Source organism: Pavona decussata, unplaced genomic scaffold (assembly GCF_977016875.1).
Source record: "Pavona decussata unplaced genomic scaffold, jaPavDecu1.1 SCAFFOLD_166, whole genome shotgun sequence".
NCBI lineage: Eukaryota > Metazoa > Cnidaria > Anthozoa > Scleractinia > Agariciidae > Pavona > Pavona decussata.
The window spans coordinates 162,996-182,900 of NW_028145577.1; the positions used below are offsets into that span (position 1 = coordinate 162,996).

At 36.9% G+C, this 19,905-nt stretch overlaps 1 protein-coding gene and 1 long non-coding RNA gene across 8 annotated transcripts in view; both read left to right on the plus strand.

Moving 5' to 3' along the window:
- Positions 1 to 19,905, plus strand: part of LOC146464249 (uncharacterized) — a 102,164-nt gene that overhangs the window by 39,412 nt on the left and 42,847 nt on the right. The gene's annotated exons all lie outside the window — the stretch shown is intronic.
- LOC146464252 (uncharacterized) lies at positions 3,207 to 6,651 on the plus strand. The gene is made up of 7 exons (XR_014868530.1): positions 3,207 to 3,240; positions 3,334 to 3,376; positions 3,939 to 3,970; positions 4,181 to 4,226; positions 5,251 to 5,279; positions 5,648 to 5,690; positions 6,398 to 6,651. It is a non-coding gene; the product is annotated as an uncharacterized LOC146464252 (long non-coding RNA).

Genomic DNA, 19,905 nt, shown 5'->3' on the forward strand with positions numbered 1-19,905 from the left:
ACGCACTTCTGTTTATCTGCAGGGATATTGAGAATTTGGTTCGAAAAATAAAAGAAAAGAAGCAAGAGGTACCTGATGATGTCATTTACGCTAAAGTATGCTGTTATATTTTCTTAGTTTAAGTTTCATATTCAACTTTTATTCGAACAAATTAAGTTCATGAAGTTCTTCTGAGAATAAACCAAATGGTTGTTGATCAGATTAGTTATTATGTTGATCCAAAATATTAAACATTGGAAACGTGTTCCCATACATCCCATATCTCGAAGGGCGGGCCAATCAGAAGACTAATAGCATTTGCACAGAGTATATACACGTATTTGAAAACAATATGCTTCAATACTTATATAAAAAAAGACTTCTTTTGTAATTGGTTTTACGGTAGTCATTTCAAAAAAACTCCAAAGCAGATTGGCACATTGTTTATTGATCGTTTTTTGTTTTGATATAGAGAGAACAGCAAAAGGCCTCTTTCGATGAAGTGAACAAAAGTTTTCAGGTTTGTTTAATTATTTCACCCGGTCGTATATCGTTCGCTTTCCTCTGCTTCAAGTAAACTTGTTCCTTGTGTTTGTCTGTGCCAGAAAAAGTCAAAGTTTATCCCCCCCCCCCCCCCCCCGCCTCGCCACCTCTACATAGCTCCGTCACTACATTACTAAAATCGTTCATCCAGTACTTTCCACCCTTAAAGCTTTTCTTCCTTTTTTGTCTTACTTTATTTTTTACTCGATCAACAGACCGTCCTGGAAACGAGGCAGCAAATGGAAAGGTAAATATATTAAACAGCAAGTCATATTTTCTGGTTAATTTTATATCTCGATTTGCACTACTTATAGGTGAATACAAAAGTTGACGTGCCATAGTATGGCATGTTAATAAATTCAAATGGAAAAGACGAAACGGAAAAGACGAAATGGTAACCTTGTTAGGAGCAAGGAGAATGACCTGAGGTTGAAATCTTGAAAACGGATTCATGTTGATAGTGCAAATACTGTTAGAAGCTTCTATCACTTGCAGGAATCGCTTTATTAATTCTCTCTTTTTTTTTCTTCTTCTTCTCTCGTTTTATATCTGTTTGTTCAGATTGCCTGAGTAATAGTTTATCGACAGCCATTACCTAAAACGTTATGCTAATACTTTTCTTCCTCTTTTCCGTATAGTGAACTGAAATAAATGAAAAGTGAAGAAAAGAGCTGCAAAGAGCAGGTGGGTTTACACAAACTAAAACTGGAATAAGTTCCTTGCACTTAGATGTCACGTGACCCACATCTCCAAAATTGCAAAGTTACGTTTAAATGCAAGAGGCCTGTTAATAAGTGATCGCGTTTCGCTGGAGAATGTGGAGCTTTGATGCTTGAACTCTTATCTAAAGTTTATATTTCCGTGCAACATTAAACCGTAAAGAGGGAAATGATTTTTATTGAAGTTATCCACTCACTGCCATGCTTATCTATTGATGTATTAATTGGCTTGTTGATTGATTGATTGATTGATTGATTGATTGAATGAATGAATGAATGAATGAATGAATGAATGAATGAATGAATGAATGAATGAATGAATGAATGAATGAATGAATGAATGAATAAATGAATGAATGGATGAATGAATGAATGATAGGCTGCTTGCTTCGTTTGATTGATTGGTTCGATGGATGATTGATTGATTGATGATTTTTAGGTTGCTTGATTAAATGATTGATTGATGGATAGGTTTCTTGATTGGTTGATTAATAGGCTGCTTGATTGTCTGATTTATTGATTGATTGATTGATTGATTGATTGATGGGTTACTTGATTGATTGTCTGATTTATTGATTGATTGATTGATTGATTGATTGATGGGTTACTTGATTGATTGATTGATTGATTGATTGACATGGTTTGATTTCATTTCATTTTCTCTTATTTAGGTCTCCAAAGTGCAGGAAGCACTTGATCATCACGAAGAGATGAGAAAGTGAGTAGATTTTTTTTAAAATGTGTGCTCACATCTGACCAAACAATTGCATTGGTCTTGTGCCCCTTTGACTGCCAGTGATCCGAAAGTTTATGGACGAATAAGCTTGATTTGTTTTCTGTTTAGGGAACAATTGGATATGAACAGCGAGCTTCAAAAAGAGATTGACCAGATTGTAAGTCTCCTTTTAACTTATATGACCTTTAATCGTAATTATTTTACTACATGAGATACCACAATCGTTCCAAATCTTAGGACTAAGATATCGCGTCAAAAGTAAAGTATAAATGTGTTAAGATCAGCGATGTTGAGAACACTAAGTGCGACGATTTAAACAAAATACAAACGTTGGGTAGAAAAAATGGTTTCACACATTGTGTAGCAGACAGTAAATGTTCTGGTTAAAGATTTTCGGAGAACAAACTAAGTTTCGCCTTCACTGTTTTAAGTGCTTTTGTGTTTAATTTGTTTTAGACTGTGGCCTTGCATGAAGAGAACCGGAGAGTGGAGGTACCTTGCTATGGTTACGCTAGATGTTGAATAAACCGCTATACTACGTAAATGCATAAAAAATGAGACAACTTCAAGACCTCAAACTAAAGAAACACCATTTTGACACCAGTTTTGTATTCGGTAGATATAAAGAACAGCGAAAAAAAATACAACAACAACAACAAATAAGCAGAGATGTAAATGAAAACAACAACACACAAAAAGGAATAATTCCCAAGTAAAGCCGTAAGCAGTCAGTTTGGGAAAACGTTTTGTCACATATGCTATGATATTGATTTACCACGCCCCACTACAGAAATTATAAGTGAAGCAAAAGCTAGCCAATCGGGAACTCGCCGCAGACTCAGTTTTCCCCGCGCTTTATGCCAGTTTCTTGTAGTTGTTTCGAGTTCTGATTGGTTCGTTGTGTTGCTAAATTTGTTATGATTGGTTGGAGTGATTAACTTGGTTTCTTTTTTAAGGACACTGACCCTAAGACCAACTTATGTTCTCAAAACTGACATTTGTAAAGAAAAAAAATATTTAGACTCATTTTCAATTTAACCGGAACATATATCTTCCTTTCATGTTGTTTTCTCGTTAGACAAACCAGGAACTACTATAAAATCCGAGGAACTTATTTTCATCAAAGCCAACCTATGAATCAGACTATACAACTGTCAAAGAGAAACTCGCATGAAATCATATCTTTCTTATGTTGCTTAACAATTATTCTAAACTGTGTTATTTTTTAAACAACCTGTAGGAACTACAAGCGGAGATGAAGAGGTAAATGAGAGATTGGTGAAATTTTAAAATCTTTTTTTCGTTTCATGTTAAGATGTTGTGAGATGAGCTCAAATACTTTGTTTGGCTTTATAGGGAAATGGAGAGCTTGTCGAAAAGAATGGTGAACATAAACCAGGTATTATAATTATGAATTCTTTTGATTTTTGTCACGTCGCCAGGAGTCGGGGACATTGCAGAATTTTCTTGCTTAAGGTTAATTCTTGCAAATGTTAACCCTAGTTTTCAAGCCTTTACACCGTCAACAGATGAAGCGAGCTGTGTTGCAGGCATTGGTTCGAGTAGTGACGCCAACTTTAACAGTATCTGCAATTAAACCCGTCTCCTTAGATAGGGCATAGCGTTGGCTGAATTGAGCTAAACAAAATGGACGGGATACGTAATTGAGGAAAGTGATGACCGGGATACTGGATTACATTAGTGGACATCATTGTAGACGGAGGACTTTTGAGTCCTACAAAGAGGCCATGGTCCGTTCCTCCGTTTCTTGTCACAGGGACTGGGACAATGTTAAAACAGGCAGAAGAACATGCGTTGCTTTGCCAAAATGGCAACCGGGAGATGAACCATTGCCTTGCTATTTACGTATTCTCTTGCTGTCCAATTTAAAATCACCAGTCCGTCTGTCGCCGTTATTCTAATAGTTTCTTTCTTTTCTTTTTAATTTTTTGTTTCCGCAGTCATTCACAGATGATATTGAAGAGCTTAAGAGGTAAAAACAATCTTTTCATGCTTCCAACCCATTAGCTTATTTTCTATTTTAATCATAACTTCCCGGTTACATTAAAAATCCCTGCGCAAAATGAAAAAGAATTTAGGGAAACTCACACTCTAACTGAAGCGTATAATTAATACATTTATACCATTTTATTTATTTATTTATTTATTTGTTTATTTTATTTTTATTTTATTTTCAATTTAGAGAGGGCGCAAGAAAGGCTGAAGAATTCTCCGCCTGGCGACAACAAGTGAGAAAGAACGAAAGGAATGTCACTTATAAAACCTCGCTGCTGTTTGAAACTTTACTCTGCCTCTAAATAAGAGACTTAGTGAGTAGCGAGGAAGGCTTGGCGCCGGGCCATATCGCCTTTTTCCTATTTTGAAGTTATTCCTTGCAAAACGTATGCAATGGAAACCCTAAGTCACAAACACAATGAGAGGACATTTTGTAGGCGCTTACATAATGGCTTTGGGAGACAGACCCAAAGCGGTATTAACCTAGAAATCAAAGTTCCCTGGCAATTACCTTGCATTTTTCATTACGAAACGCTGTTCGGATATTCATTGAAGGAGCAGTTTCTCTTTATAGACTGAACTCAGGATTGTTGTTAACAGAAACAAGCAGATTTATTCCCCAACACTAGAAGTCTTCACAATTCACAGGTTCTTGTCACAAAGACTTTAGCACATAGCTCTGACATACAGCCTTTACACTTGAATCAGCACACAGCTCCGTCATGATTGAAGCCCTTTGAATAGACTTCTTGACACACTGTTTTTATTTCTCTGAAAATCTCTCTGTCAAACTACTAAGCTTACTTGCTTATGCAGTAGTCGTGTAGTAAGGTCTTAGAACCTTCCAGAATCCATTTACAATAACATTTACAGCAGCGTATATGTGCTGTTTAAAACCAATTATGTAAATCGTGACTCAAAATATTAAAATGTTCTGAAAATTTCCATAGAATGCTCAATAGAATGTTCTGGAAAGTTTGGGGAAATAAAGACAACTTTCGTAACGAACGCACATTTCTAATTAAGAATCAGTAATTCTGCTTTCCAAAGGTAATTGGTCTGACTTGCTGTTTTCTCTTTCACGATTAGGATGAACTTGAAAACAAGGATACCTATCTTTGCAAGTTCTTCTTAGCCTGAAAGAGGTCCATTGCAATTACCTTGCACTTGTCATTATGAAACGCAAATTTTTAAATTTATGATCAGTAATCTTGGTTTGCCAAGGTAGTTAGTCTAACTTGCAGGTTGCTATTTCAGGCCAAGGATCAACTGGACAACAAAGAAAAGTAAGTTCAGCAAAGTAGAAAATCTAGCTAGCTAAACTATTGTATCAATGGAACGAAGACTATTTTTTTAGAAATTAGAGTGACTGTATTGAAGTGAGAGAGCTGGCGTAACTAAGCAAAACTTGTTGCGCTTTGTGAAGTTCCACCAGCTCACTGGAAGGAATGATAAGGGCCAGTCATACTTGATTACATTTCAGTTTGTGATTAGTTCGGGTTGGATTACACTGCAATTCTCTATGCATAATAAATATTATAATTAAGGATTAGCAAACGCAATATGAAACTGAGAGATTTTCTTAAAAATTAATTTGAAATACTTTGGTGGTCAATCTGTGAGTAAGATCGTTTTTCTGTTTTCTCTCTAACAGTGAACTGACAGAACTTAAAAAAGTGCTTGAACCACTGCAGGAAGTGAGTATTGAGAATACATTCATACATCAGAAATATTTGGAAGTGCATACGAAAGAAAATCTCTTTTTTTTTTATTTGTGTCCATCATCAAATCGTTATGTTGTTCCTGTATGAACATCGAAAAAGAATTTCTTATCAATTTTCTTCCCCGCGTTTGCGGCGCATAAAAGTGTCACATTTCACTTCCAGGAGACTGAGAATAGTAGATTTGCAAAGTCAATACAGGAACGCTAACCTCGCGATTTCTCTATTCCTCAGTTGTTTTTCGTGTGCAGAGGAAGAAAACTGTGTTGATGAAAGTAAGAATAGGTTTTTATAATACTCAGAATGAAACAACCGAGGAATAAAGAAACGGCGAGACTATTTAAAACAATCAATCAATTTATCCGTGTTGACTGGACTTGAGATTTACGCGTGTCATTTCGCCTTTAAGCAACAACTGTTTTCGATACCACCCTCCCACAGCGAGCCCTAACTGCCCTCACACTATCCTATAAAAATAATTTAAATTGCCACTATCCCACCCTTGCGATAGAGGCCAAATAATAACAAGAAAGTCAATGGGCAGAGGAACTTATAAAATAAAATATTGCTTAATACTCATAACGTGCGGTAGTTTGAACATAGGCGTCTGCAAACGGAGTAAATTGTAATTAGTTTTCTTCTGATAAGATGTATGAATTAACGACATGTTATCTCCTCACCAGTTTCCAACAAGAAAGAAATCCAGGAAATCCAGAAGGGTTATCAGACTGCTATGCAGTCTGTTCTGCTTTCGAAGTTAAAAGAATCACCTTGTTTTATATCAGAGTACGAATAATTTGTTGTTTTGTAAATTAAATACTGTACATTTTTTCTACATCAAACTGACTTGAGTAATTTGCCTTCTCGTTTTAACGGACGGAAGAAAAAAGTACAGTCGTTTTATTATGTGTTTAAATAAATATTCGTTTTGACAGTTTGAGCTGGATTTCAATGTTTTACCTTTCGAAATATTGAAAGATGGTATTATTCGGAACTGTACCTGCAGTGGTTTTTAGAAATGAGACAGATTGTCGGCGTTTCAGGAGGAATGTGAGGGAGGGTGGCAAGAAGTGTCCAGAACAACAACTAAAACTGCAATTCAATAAAGAGCGAGGAAGAAGGAGGGGAACGTGTGGGACAGCGGGGGAGAAAGAGGGTTCACTGTCTATCCAATCTAGAAAGATGGGTTGGAGAACGGGGAGGGGGTCGGGACGTGCCCAGTATCAAGTATCACGTGCATAAAATAACGCAAGGTAGATCATTGATCTGAAATTGATCAAAGTGGAGGAAGTCACTTCCTGCGAGCAGAGCTGAGCGAGTCTTAATTACCAGCGTTTAGCTCTCTCAGGGGACAAGCAGGATAATGTCCGGCTCTCTAGCGGCTATGACGTTTGTGTGCTTCGTGTCGTTGCATCAAACAATACCTTTGGGTTTCCGTGCAAACGTAATTAACAATTTATAGTTCTTCCTCTCTTTTGAAGTGCCCAACTCTATTGCGCATTAAGGCAAAGTCAAAGTTTCTATAAGCTTCTACATGTAACTGCTAAATGTTATTCAGTACCTGTTTGAAAACCAACTCTGCGAAGCTCGATTTAGTACCGTTGAGCAATATCTGAAAAAACAGTATGGTAACCAAATGTTTTCCTCCAGATGCCCAGGCATAATGACGGTTATCCACTAGTGTGTCAGTTTAAGGAAAATTCTATTATTGTGTATTTATTAATGCTATGGTATTTGAAAGCGGACTGTGAGGTTCAATTATTACGAAAGTCTATCTCTAAGAAATTAAACTATGATTACCTTAAAAAAGTCTTTCCTAGGTCCAGCCCCAACAGCTAGTAAGAAACATCTTATATGGCGCAGAATTCCTAACATCAAAAAGCGCTATCGATTTACTTGAGAAAATAATGAAAACTGATTCTTTGAAAAAACATCCGACAAAATGAGATTAGTTTTTAGAAAAAAATATGTATCAGTTGATAGAGTTTCTTGTCTAACCTATCGAAGCTGCGTCGATCAAATGTCTGTCAATGAAAAACACTGAGAAATTATGTCGCATAAATTATCTCCAGTATTTCTTGACAATAGCCAATCAGAGTTGATTCTTCTGATTTACCTTTACGTTAAAACGAATAATTATTTTAGTTTTCCTTCTTACAAGTTTAAGTATAACTTGTAATGTATTATTTATCCTCTTGTTGGATTTTGCATTGTAATTTTATTGTATTTTAGACTTCATCTTTGCGTGATTTCTTGGTAAATTAGATGGACTTTTGTCCGTCCGTTCGTTCTTTCACTGACAATGCGCAGGTGCAAAGCAACCAATTGGAGCCCAATCCCTCATCCTACAGAAATAGAAGGATAGTGAAACACTATTAACAATGCCGCTTCAAGGAAAAGAAATGTTGGACGTCTGCACGCACGCTGTAAGAGATTAGACTGGATTAAGAAAAAAAAAAACAACAACAACAACAACAACAACAAAACATACCCAGTCCAAATGAAAATTTGCATGGCTACTAAAATTGATCGGAAGAAGAGCTAATTTGATGCAAATGAGGGGCATGTTTGTAGCAAGATTCAGTCTCGCCAGTTAAAGGCAGTTTTGGAACCAAGTTGGCATTATTCACGTTATCAAGAAACGAGGTGAGTAGCAATACTTTATCATTGCCTAATCAAGTAAAAAAATGGTGTCAGGAATATCTCACGCTTTTTAAGGGTAGGGTTTGTAGATGGTTTCATAAACTCCAATTAAGTTTGTTGTGAGCGTCGTTTGCTAGTGAATATGGAGTGGGGCTTTTGCAAGGCTGAAACATTCAAACAAACCTGGCATAACATTATTATTTTGTGCTCCTCTGTTAACATTCCAGTAAAGTTTCAGTCCACGAAGATCAGTGTTAGTAAGAAAGACGATCTACTGAAGGCAAGTCAGTGTTGGGCAGCGAGTTATATATAAATATTGTTAATAAATAGCAATGAATTCAAACACTTGTCGAATAAAAAGTGACGGTTTTACTCAAATAATGAAATATAAAGAAAGATGTAGTATTCCACACGTCACGATTTTGAAAGAAAGAACTATTTTCCTTCTGAACAACATGACGTTCTCTATAATGGTCGGTCGCTAACCACAGAGCTACAGGGTGACGTGATAATCTTTTTCATTTAGTAAAAAAATTTAAGGAAGGGAAGAATATATTTTTAGAAAAGCAATCGTTTAGCTCATCAGTGAAGTTCTACCGCAGGAAAGACAACTACGAGACTAAAACAAATTATGAGGTGATGCTCCGCTTTATTAATGCAGATGGCTAAATGACAACAGAGTTTACAAAAGGAAACCGTATGGTTTAATTTGAGCTGAATTTTTAAAGAACCTAAGTTATGCACCTGCCATTTTTAGTAGTTCCTTGTTTATACTTAAGATACATTCTGGGAAAGTTTGGTGTGCCTCGATTGATAGTTTTTTCCAGTTAATTCAAGAAATTTATCTTTAAAAAAAACACAGCTCAGAAAAAAATCGTTACAAAGAACTCTGTGTATCTGGCACACTTCCTGTTTAGTTATTCGTATTTTATTCTGTTTACTGTTGATTAACTACTCATCCTCGTCTAGTTCAGAGAAAAGAACCAATTTTCCACGCCAAATATCTAATGAGCGATGATTTGCGCGAACTTCGATTTCCTCGCGATCAAAACTTACAAATTGAAGAAGGATAAAAACAACTAAAGAGATTGGAAAACGAATCAGAATCTTGCTTTCATGTGATGCCATATGGGTACAGCTGAGTTTAGCACAAAAATAACATCGTTTTAATACGTTGTCATGTTTGATCGAAATTAATCTACATACACCTTAGAATATCATGTGGGCAATTATCATTTTATCAAAACAAGAATTCACCGCATTCACAGATCTTAACGATGACAAGAACAAGCTTCAACTAAAGCAGCCTTGGACATAGTTTGGCGTTGATCGACTAATAGAGCAAAATGCCTCGCAAACATAGTAGGCGAAACAAGAAATTAAACACTTCGGTACAGCAAAATTGACACGTTTGGATAGAGAGTGAGACTTTAAAGCGACCGTCTTTTCCTAGAGAATATTTGAATATTTGACTGTTCGGCTGAAGGACTGACGTCTTTATGAAAACAAGGCATAAAATTATTATTGTATTGAAATTCATTGCGAATTTTTACGTCGCTATAAAGATTTCTGTAAATGTAGATCCGGCGAAATGGGAAATGGAGCGACGATTTACGATTGATAACCATGCGATCAAACACAGACTTTTTGCAAAAATTTGGAAATTAGACGCAGAAAGTAAATTTATTGTTGATATTTTAGAGGAGCTACTGTTCAATAAGGCAGTCAATTTTAATAAGTTAAGTCAACCTTTTTTGTGACAGAGAGACCATCATTGGAAAAATACCAAAGGAAAAACCTTTCAGAAACTTTGCCTTTCATATTTCAGGTTGAAGATTTTATGCCCGGCTCATTTGACAAACATTCATGGTTTTTAACTTACGTGTTAAAGGAATTGCTATGACCATATATGAACACTGGCATAACTCATGTCTCTCAAAGAAACTGTGAGACAACCACACCGAACACGGGAAAAACAAAAGAATGAATCATTGAAATAAATTTAAAAGAAAGGTCTAGTCTAGGAAATGAAATATTAATCGAAGAGTTCAAGAAACGGCTAAACATCTTTTTCTTTACTTTGTTCTTATCCACAGCTTACAAAGAATTAACTCGAGGAGAAGGAAGTTTTCAGTTCTATTAAAGCATGGCTGATTACACTGTTGAAGATCCTTCTTTAGAAAAGCTGGAAAATACCTGGTCAAAAGTTTTTATCACTGAATTTATTGTGATAGTTATAATCAACGCTTTCACTCTCGTCGCCGTTGCAAGAAATCGCCACTTACGCAAGCGCACTACGTATCTGATAATAAACCTGACTGTGGCTGATTTACTGGTGGGAGCAGTGACAGGACCATTGGAAATATTCGGCCCAGATTTCGATCACGGAAATGGTTTCAGGTTGCAAGAATTCATCATTTTAACCTTGGGTCGTATTTTTCCTCTAGCTTCTGAGGCCAATCTTTCGTTAATTTCTTTAGAGCGGTTACACGCCACACTTTTCCCCTTTAGGCACTGTTTAATTGAGAAATGGCTTTACTTCAAAGTTATTATTGGCAGCTGGATAATAACTTTGCTTTTGGCATCCATGATGTCTGTTCTTCAAGTGCTCGAGTTAGTTTTAATTCAGTATACAGTGGGATGTTACACTTTTCTAACCCTTCTTATCATAACTGTTTCGTATCTTATTATTACCGTAAAAGTCAAAAGTAACCCTCCTCCGCAGCATTTTAGAGCAGTTGCGTCAGAAAGGAAATTGTCAGTAACCTTAAGCATAGTTACCGTGGTCTCTTTCCTGACCATTCTGCCCGTATCTATTTTGATAACAATTCCACAACACATTGTATTTAAACAAATGTCCCTTGAAGCATTCATTCAAATACACCTAACATTAGAGTTGTTATATTGCGCCAATTCTATCGTGAATCCAGTGATATATGCTTTAAGAATGCAAGAGTTTAGGAAGGCGGTTAAGGAGCTTTGTAAAAGGACTGCAGCTTTAAAGGCGTGCCCAAGCCATTGAACTACATGCAATGTAGTGCATGAGGACAAAGATTAAAGTAATAAAACAAAGAACAAACTTTTAAAATAAAAACAATCGAGATTTGGTTCAACCTGATATTTAAATTATTTCTTCTTACTTTGTGATGTAAGTTTTTAACAAGTGTTGTAAAAGTGTTCCTTTCATATTTTGTAAGAATCAACTGTGCAGTGACTGTTTTTTCGTGGTCCAAGTAAAACTTAAACCTAGCTTAAAGCTGCTGAATCTCATGAGCAGTACGATCCTAAAATACTAGCTCGCAAAATTTGTTTTAAAAGGCGTTATTAGACAATCAATAGGAACAGCGAAATAAAAATACAACAAAGCTTCATTGAACAAAGAACTATTGAAGTTGTTGCTTTTGGTCTTTTCTCTGTAGGTTGTATGTGTAATTGAGAAATTAAGGGGAGATGGTAGGTGCTCTTCCACTGAGCATGATTGCATTTTGTTGTTGTTGTTGTTTGTTTGCTTGCTTTGCTTTATTTTAATTTATCTGTCTAGTTCCCGAGAGCCTGGGTAAGGGGAAGGGACCGGCTCTAAATCCCCACCCTTCGTCGTTAACGTCAAGAGTATCAGAGCTATGCAAATGGGATGGAGACTACAGTGAGTCGGAAACTGTCTCTTTCAGTCGAGGGGAAAACATGCTGCAGTGCTGCAATGTGATAGGAAAATTCCTCTATTTGTTCTGAAAACGTTAACCGGGCAAAGCCAAGGAGCCAGATCCTGATAAATGTATTCAGGAAAATTTAGATACATGGACTGCAATTAATGAAGAAAGGCTGAATAGCAACCCATACTGGGGGGAGGGGGGGGGGGGGAGTAGTAATGTTCCCCAGGAGTCACTTCACTTCACGCTACAATGGTAAGGTAAAATCTTTATTTAGACACGGTGTTTCCTTCAAGACTATACAATAATTATTTAATTTAAATAAATCTAACTACCTAACTAAATTAATGTTTTCAATAACTACTACAATAAGAGAAATGAAAAAAAACCTGCTTTACAAGGAAGCCGTGTATAAAAACAAAATAAAACTTATATAAGACTACTGCCATAATCATAATTCTTCAGCTTAGATTCAAATTCATTAAGAGACAGCGACTGTCAAATATTCAAGGGCAGACTATTCCACAGTACAACTCCGCTGTAAGACAGACTTCTTTTACAATAATATAAATGGTAGTGGGCTCTTGGCTCTATTATATTATCCACATGTAGTGATAATCTCTTAACAGAACAGTGAGGGAAACAGTTCCTGAAATAATTTTATTTCTTTAGGGAGTTGTCACTTACCCCAATAAAAATCAGTCAACAGAAATGCTGTGCTGACTGCTATGAGCCAATCAAAATTAACCAGGAACAATTTGATGTCACTAGTTGTGGGTTGGAGAAACTACACAATATGAAATAGAAGTCTGCCATTTGATGAATTAAGTATTGTTTCTTAACCAATGGATTGTTCTAGAAAAAAAAATTACCCTTGTTCCACACCCCTGAGAATTCCAATTTAGCCTCATATTTTCCTTTTTAAATGACAAATGCCTTTTGAGGAATCCTCCCCCACCGCTCAGAATTTTCAATGACCTTCTGTTGGAGTGCTAAACTGTATACTATGGAAATTTCCTGAAACCAGAAACTAAAGGAAAGCTCCAGAATCTGAGTTATTTAATACACAACAACTGATCCTGAAGGCACACAACTTTATCAGGTCCCCCTATCAAGAAAAGGAAACAATGGTGGAGGGGAGGGGGCTGATAAAGGGTTACTTTACATTTTACTCATGCTACTGACCCTCATAATGCCCACCTACATGTAATTACACATGAGAACAATTTGATGGATTAAGTCCCTTTTATTCCATCTCTTTAAGTTACTGGTCCCTCATTTTCTTGCTAACAAAGGTCTGGCTGCTTTTAAAAGCAGCATCACCATACTTGGGGAACTTCTTAAATGTTGGTGTGTCTATGTATTTTCCAGCAATTGTGCTTTGTAGATTGATTTTTATTGAATATTAGATTGAATATTGCTTGTAGGGTCAAGCTTAAAAAAGTTTTCTACCTGCTTAATAAATATCTGGGCTTCCTGTTTCAGAGCATCTTCATACAACCCCAGCCAAGCATCAAATGCAAAAGTCCCAATATCTAAAAAATTAAAAAAATAAAACAGTGCTTTAACTTTTATAAGGCTCAGCTGTTATTATGTGATATGTACTATTTATCAAATAAGACACTATCTTTCATGTGTTGTACTAATTACAAAAATGAAAAAAATAACTGGCATTAGCCCATTTGAGGTATTACCATAGAGCAAAAACCTTACAAGAAATGTAACTACTTAATGTCTCAACTGATCCACGGCCAATTGTTTTATGCTTAACGTTGGTGTTTTAATCCTCGTGTGGCTCAGGAAAAAAGGGTACTAAGCAACTGGCTCAATAAGGGCATTTATTTCCAGGCTACATACCTCTTGCGGGTGTTCAAAATGGGCTTACCCCTTGTTTTAAGCTTAGTGAACAAATGGCAACTTTTTTTTCGCGTTCATTTTACACAGACATATTCAGAAAAAAATAATAATAAATAAAGTCCCAACAGGCATCAAACTTTTGACCTTCAATTAAGTAGTTTGAATGTTCTACTGACCACTGAGCTAGAGGAGACTCGTGGGAGCTTAAAGGCCATTAAACAAGGTTCATGGGACAAACATCCTGCATACTGCTAGGATTTGAATGTGGATAAGTAGTATACATAAAAACATACACACTTTATTTGATCTCGCAGGTTAAAAAGACTGGCAGCCGTTGGCTGATGTGTACCTGTGTTACTAGTTCACAATAATATTACAACTAATAAAAGAAACATGATATTATGTTTTAAGCCTGGTAAATAATTATTGATAGATGGTACAATTTAATATGAATTATTTTACGTATACTCACAAAAAGAAAGCATGTATAGCCACATACTCTCTGAAGCAGCAAATTTAATAATTTATTGTTTAAAATGCTTTAATGAATTATGGACATAAAACTTATATTAATTTATTTACTTTCTGTGGACCCTTTGCTGAGTTCCCTTTCAAGGCAGGTATGTGATCATCTGGTCCACAATTAGCCTACTTCAGTTTAAGAAATCTAAAAATAGGAGAATCTTTGATGACCTCATTGTTTACATTTTCCCTTATTAGCGTACAGAGCACTGTATATGAAACAGTGTGCTATGAACAAATGGAACATAATAAACTAAAAGAACCTGCCACATCTAGTAAATTATTATTATTATTTTTATATTTATTATTATTATTATTATTATTATTATTATTATTATTAAATTATTATTATTATTATTATTATTATTATTATTATTATTATTTATTATTTATTACTATTATTATTATTATTATTATTATTATTATTATTATTATTATTATTATTATTATTATTATTATATCTGTGTGAAATATTCTACAAGAAATTTACTTTGAAAAACTGTGAAATTTACAAAGAATGTATGACCGGGTGACAAGAGCTACCATCAGCCATAAATTTATTTGTAAAATCTTGACACTTTTAAAGTTCATTTCTCAACTTTTAGCGGGTTCTAAGTTTGCCAAGCTCTTTAATTTTATAGAGTGCATAATTATTTGTTGCTTAGTAGTTTTGTTGTTTATGCTAAATATGTATGCTAATGAGGGTGAACATGTAAACAAAGATCCTCCTGTAGCATCAACGGTCATGGCATTAAAGTTGTCAATGTTTTCCTCCACTATTATTATTGGCTTTTGGTAGCCTGTCTTCTACAATCCATACAAGAATGCCAGACGCTTGAACCTTGGCCATAGCTCTTAAATGATCACGGCTGATAACAACTCATATTGCCCGCTTCTAAAACAATATAGCCTTCTAGTTTCATTCAAACAAATATAAATTCTGATACTTTCAAACAAACATTGATTTTGACGCTTTTAGCATTCTTGTCAACATTCTTTTAACACATGTATTGTTAGTTCTCAATTCATGCATACTATTCATTATATTTAAATTTATCTATGTTTCACTTTTCACAGATCATTCTGATCCATCAAAGGAAGCAGACCACATGTCAAAAGCTCATTATCTGTTACAAATCATTTTAACAAGTGACCGCCACTCTATATTAGTGAATGGGAAATTTATCCATTAAGATCAGGGGCACCCAACGGAATATTTCGGTAAAATATCTGTTCGGATGGAAGGACCCCTAAAAGTTTCGAAAATTTTCGCCCAGCGATCCCCTTGACTTTTGGAGGTTTTTCGGACAACCATCAAGTTGCCCTAGAATTTTCGGAAATGATGTGTTTGCGTTTTACAACTCCCGTAATTTTTGGATCGTGTTTTTGTCCGCTAAAATTTTCGTCCTCCGTAACTATTCTAAAAGCAGCCCTAAAAAATTTGTTGAGCAATTCAGATATCATTAGAAATGTACATGGACGATAATAGAGCTACTCCGCTAGTTATGGGGACTAATTTTCCTAATTTATGGATACTATACCCCTGTCCGTTTAGCAGGGGGCATATTTAGGCCTGAAAAAGTGTATAATTTCATCCCCTAACGTTTTTGGATGGACAGGTGGTAGGCCTATAATATTCAAATGAGTATTTTTATTCCCTAAAATTTTCGCTAAAATTCTATAGTCACACGTACAGAGAAAAAATGTCCCCTAAAATTTTCGAATGAAAGTATGGCTACTATGTATCCTCGAACTTTCGACAAGACTCATCAGTATAGCTAAAACTTTCGGATGAGACAGAAAAGTCCCCTCAAACTTTTGATACGACCAAAGTTCTCTTAACATATCCGAACAGATAAATATTTTTAGGGCAGCTCCAAATTTAATTAACCAAAATGAAAGGCTTCTAAAACATACAGAAATCCATTTAAGGCACTTCTGACGTATTTAGGACGATTTGGTCGTTGGGTGCCCCTGTAAGGTGAGCACATGAAAGAAACAGCATCTAAATCATAAATCAGTTGCCGCTCCAGTGTCGCATTAAATGCCGCAGACCCCGTAAAAATAACCAATGTTTGCGATACCAAACTTAAACCTGCCATATCAAACCGATACAGATGCTGCTCATTTGTTGCACTTAATTTATCAATCAGGTTCCACACATGAGTGGAGCGGTGGCTGGAACAGGCCCAAACCACAAGTAAATGTAACAGGGCCTCTTCCAAAGCACAGAAAGGTTTGCTGAGTGCCCCTGCTCCTCTGTGCATGGCTAAAAAATTGATATTATTAAAACAGAGAATTTAATACTCACAATATGAACACGCATGGTATAGTCCATGGGCCAGAAAGTGAAACCCTCCCCCCATCTCGGGATTTTTGCAGACATGTATCATTTTAAACCTCTACCCAAGGGTATTCCAAAAATTGATGTTTGCAGTTGATCGATCGGTGGGTGTGGCCTTACGGCGCCATTCTTTATTTTAATCAAAGTGCCACAGGGTACCCATCCCGGATTTTTACCAACAATCTTCTTAAAAGCTATTATCCATGGAATTAACACACAAAACTACGCATACTTACTCTTCTCCATCCCCTCTGTTAGATGATACCTCAACTTTCACTTTTAAGCTTCAAAGTTGACTACTGCGCATGTCACAAAGTTCATTCAGCCTGTGCAAGGGGTATATGTGAAGCGATGCATAAGAATTACTCATATTTCTTTGCTGTAAATAAAACAGCAGTTACGCATCTTTACGAGATTTAGTAGATTGCAACCTCTTCAGATTCACTGGAAACAGTCAGTATGATTTGCTTGTCTCACAATGAAGTCACTGGCTGTGGTCCGCAACGTATTGACTTCTTACTGCTAGTCTTCATCAGGTGATGGGGTCGACTGGTTACGCGTCACCATCGTCAGCAGACCATTGTGCTACAAGTAGTAAAAGTGATTAATGTTCGTCACCCAGTCTCCCATGGTAAATTTAAAAACAGATCCGCGCTTTCAAATACAGCATCAGACATGTTGTCGTAATCGAGACTGCTGTCATGTTCACTTTCGGGCGTGACCAAAGGGCTGGCTATTATATCTGCCAGTTCTTGAGGCATCAGATTCCCAGCAGTCCAAAAGATTTCAAGCTGTCCGTTATTATCAATGGTTCATCCATGCCCATCAGGTCCGGCCCGGGGGGATACTTGGTGTTGGGTCGTCTGCTTTTTTTCCATATAAGAGTTTGATAGGTAGCTCTTTGGATATGCATTCGTAGGCTCTCGCGACAAGGAGGAAGAAGACTTATATTCACTCCGTCGTAGCTTGTCAGCACCATTCATGGCTTCGTACTGAACCTCTCAATAAACTTCTCATGTCTTAGGTAGCTGATTTCAGCCGACTTGTTGCCATATATTAAGCACGTAAACTTCTCCAGATCTTCAAATACGCTGCATGTTTGCTAGGTCAACAGATGTTCCCAAAGCATGGAATGTGCGACGAAACTCGGGATGCTTTTTAAGGAGTTTCAGGGGCGTCACTTTCCCATTTCGTACGAACGCGCTGGCAGTATCGCAACCAGTAAATGCGTGCAGGGCTGTGAGGCCAAGATTGACATCAACTCCGAGATCTCTTGCAACTGCATGGATATTCACGAGACGTTGCCTGTCACCCGTTGCTTGTTTACTTCGTTGCACAAAAACCTCTTCCAGTCACGAGGAACTTTGGTAGACAGTCCTTTCACTTGGTGTGCCTTAGCAGAACCTCTTCGAGATCGTTCTACTCCTTTAATTGAACAGGGATGATAGGAGTCCGTCACAAAGTCAACATGCTGTGCGCGTGGGAGCTGATCAAAAACACATTCAGCTAGCTCTCCAAATGTGCTTGAAAGAGAAACCATTGCCTGCTGAACCGCATTCCCGTCTATGATGTAGCAAACAAATGCCACGGTGGGTCTCTGTACCAAGAGCGATTTCTCTTCTGAAGAATGCATCAACTTCGACTTGTCAGTCTTTATCAGAGCACCATCTGCAGTAGCCAGTGCCCAAGGGACCTGGCCCAACGGATAACTCAGCACGTTTTCCAAGCTAACTTGATGCTCTAGCGCCAGTATCACCAGTTGCGCAAAGACGTTTCTCCCTGCTGTTATTTATGCTTCTTCTTTCCTTTCCGCAAACCATTGATGATTTGGCTTAGGTAGCAAACGTTTTGAGATTCTGTTTCTTTACTGGAGAGTGAAAGGTGATCTTCTTCTCTACTAGTCTTTTCCGGACAAACTCCCGATGGGCCTTCTTTCCGATGTCATCAGCCATCAGTATGTCACTTTCGACATCTTGGGGCACACGAGCGCCGAATGAAAGACAGTATAGCGCATCTTTGTCTTCGATGGTGAATGGATTGGTTAAATTACTAATGGCCTGTAAAACACTGCATGTGTCTTGCTCGCTCTTCACAATTTGCGATCCTCTCACCTCCTTGTGCGACGTAGCCTCCTGGCGCCAGTTGTTCAAAGAGTGGATAACTTTATCCACCGGATAAGTCTCTATCCAGTGGAGCAAATGTACTCCTACTAACGCTTTTGGCAAGTTTTCCACACAATCCCATACTCAAATTTGACATATACTTCTACTCTATTCACAAATTATAGGGCTATGGGGAAAATTTTGCACACATTTCATCTGCCGGATAGCGAACTATCCAGTGGATAAAGTTATCCGCTCTTTGAACAACTGGGGCCTGGCTGTCAAACCATTGCGTTTCAACAATTCCTCCGCTTCGGGATGTGAAGTGTGTTAGAAACTTCATACGTCATGTCGGTTGTACGTACTCGACAGTTTTTTCTGACATTCAAATGATCTCGAGAAACACATTTCCAAAAAAAAAAAATCATATGCATTTCAAGACGTTGAAAAGGACTGATTTATCGACCGAAGTGAGATTATTTGCTATAATATATAATTGTTATATAGATGTAGTATATTTAATCAATCATAAAATATCTTAGCAAACGAGAGAAAGAAGCATCAGAGAACAAGAACTTACCTGTCCGCTTTTCCAAAATGGCTGATTAGAAATCCGAGTGTTAAAAGAATTATTGGATGGCCAAAAACTGGACAATGCATCTTGGGAAGCCGCATGGAAAGTACTTGAGGCACTAAATTGTCGGGCGAGGTGTTTTTTTATGTCAGATCTCCCCCAAATCCCTCGCAAGCCTTGAACAACTGTAGTTTTGTTTAAATTTATTGGCATTCCCTAGAAAGCGTTGTAATCATCTCGGGTGCATATTCACGACACCAATAGCCACGAACTATTGTGGAAAGCAGTTCCGGTGCTTAATAATACCGCGTTGTTTACGAATTCCCAGATCTAATAAATTTGAGTGATCATGCAGAGTTTCTGTACGACACGATCGTATACATAATCTTATACAGTATAGGTATAAGCTGAATGAACTTTGTGACATGCGCAGTAGTCAACTTTGAAGCTTAAAAGTGAAAGTTGAGGTATCATCTAACAGAGGGGATGGAGAAGAGTAAGT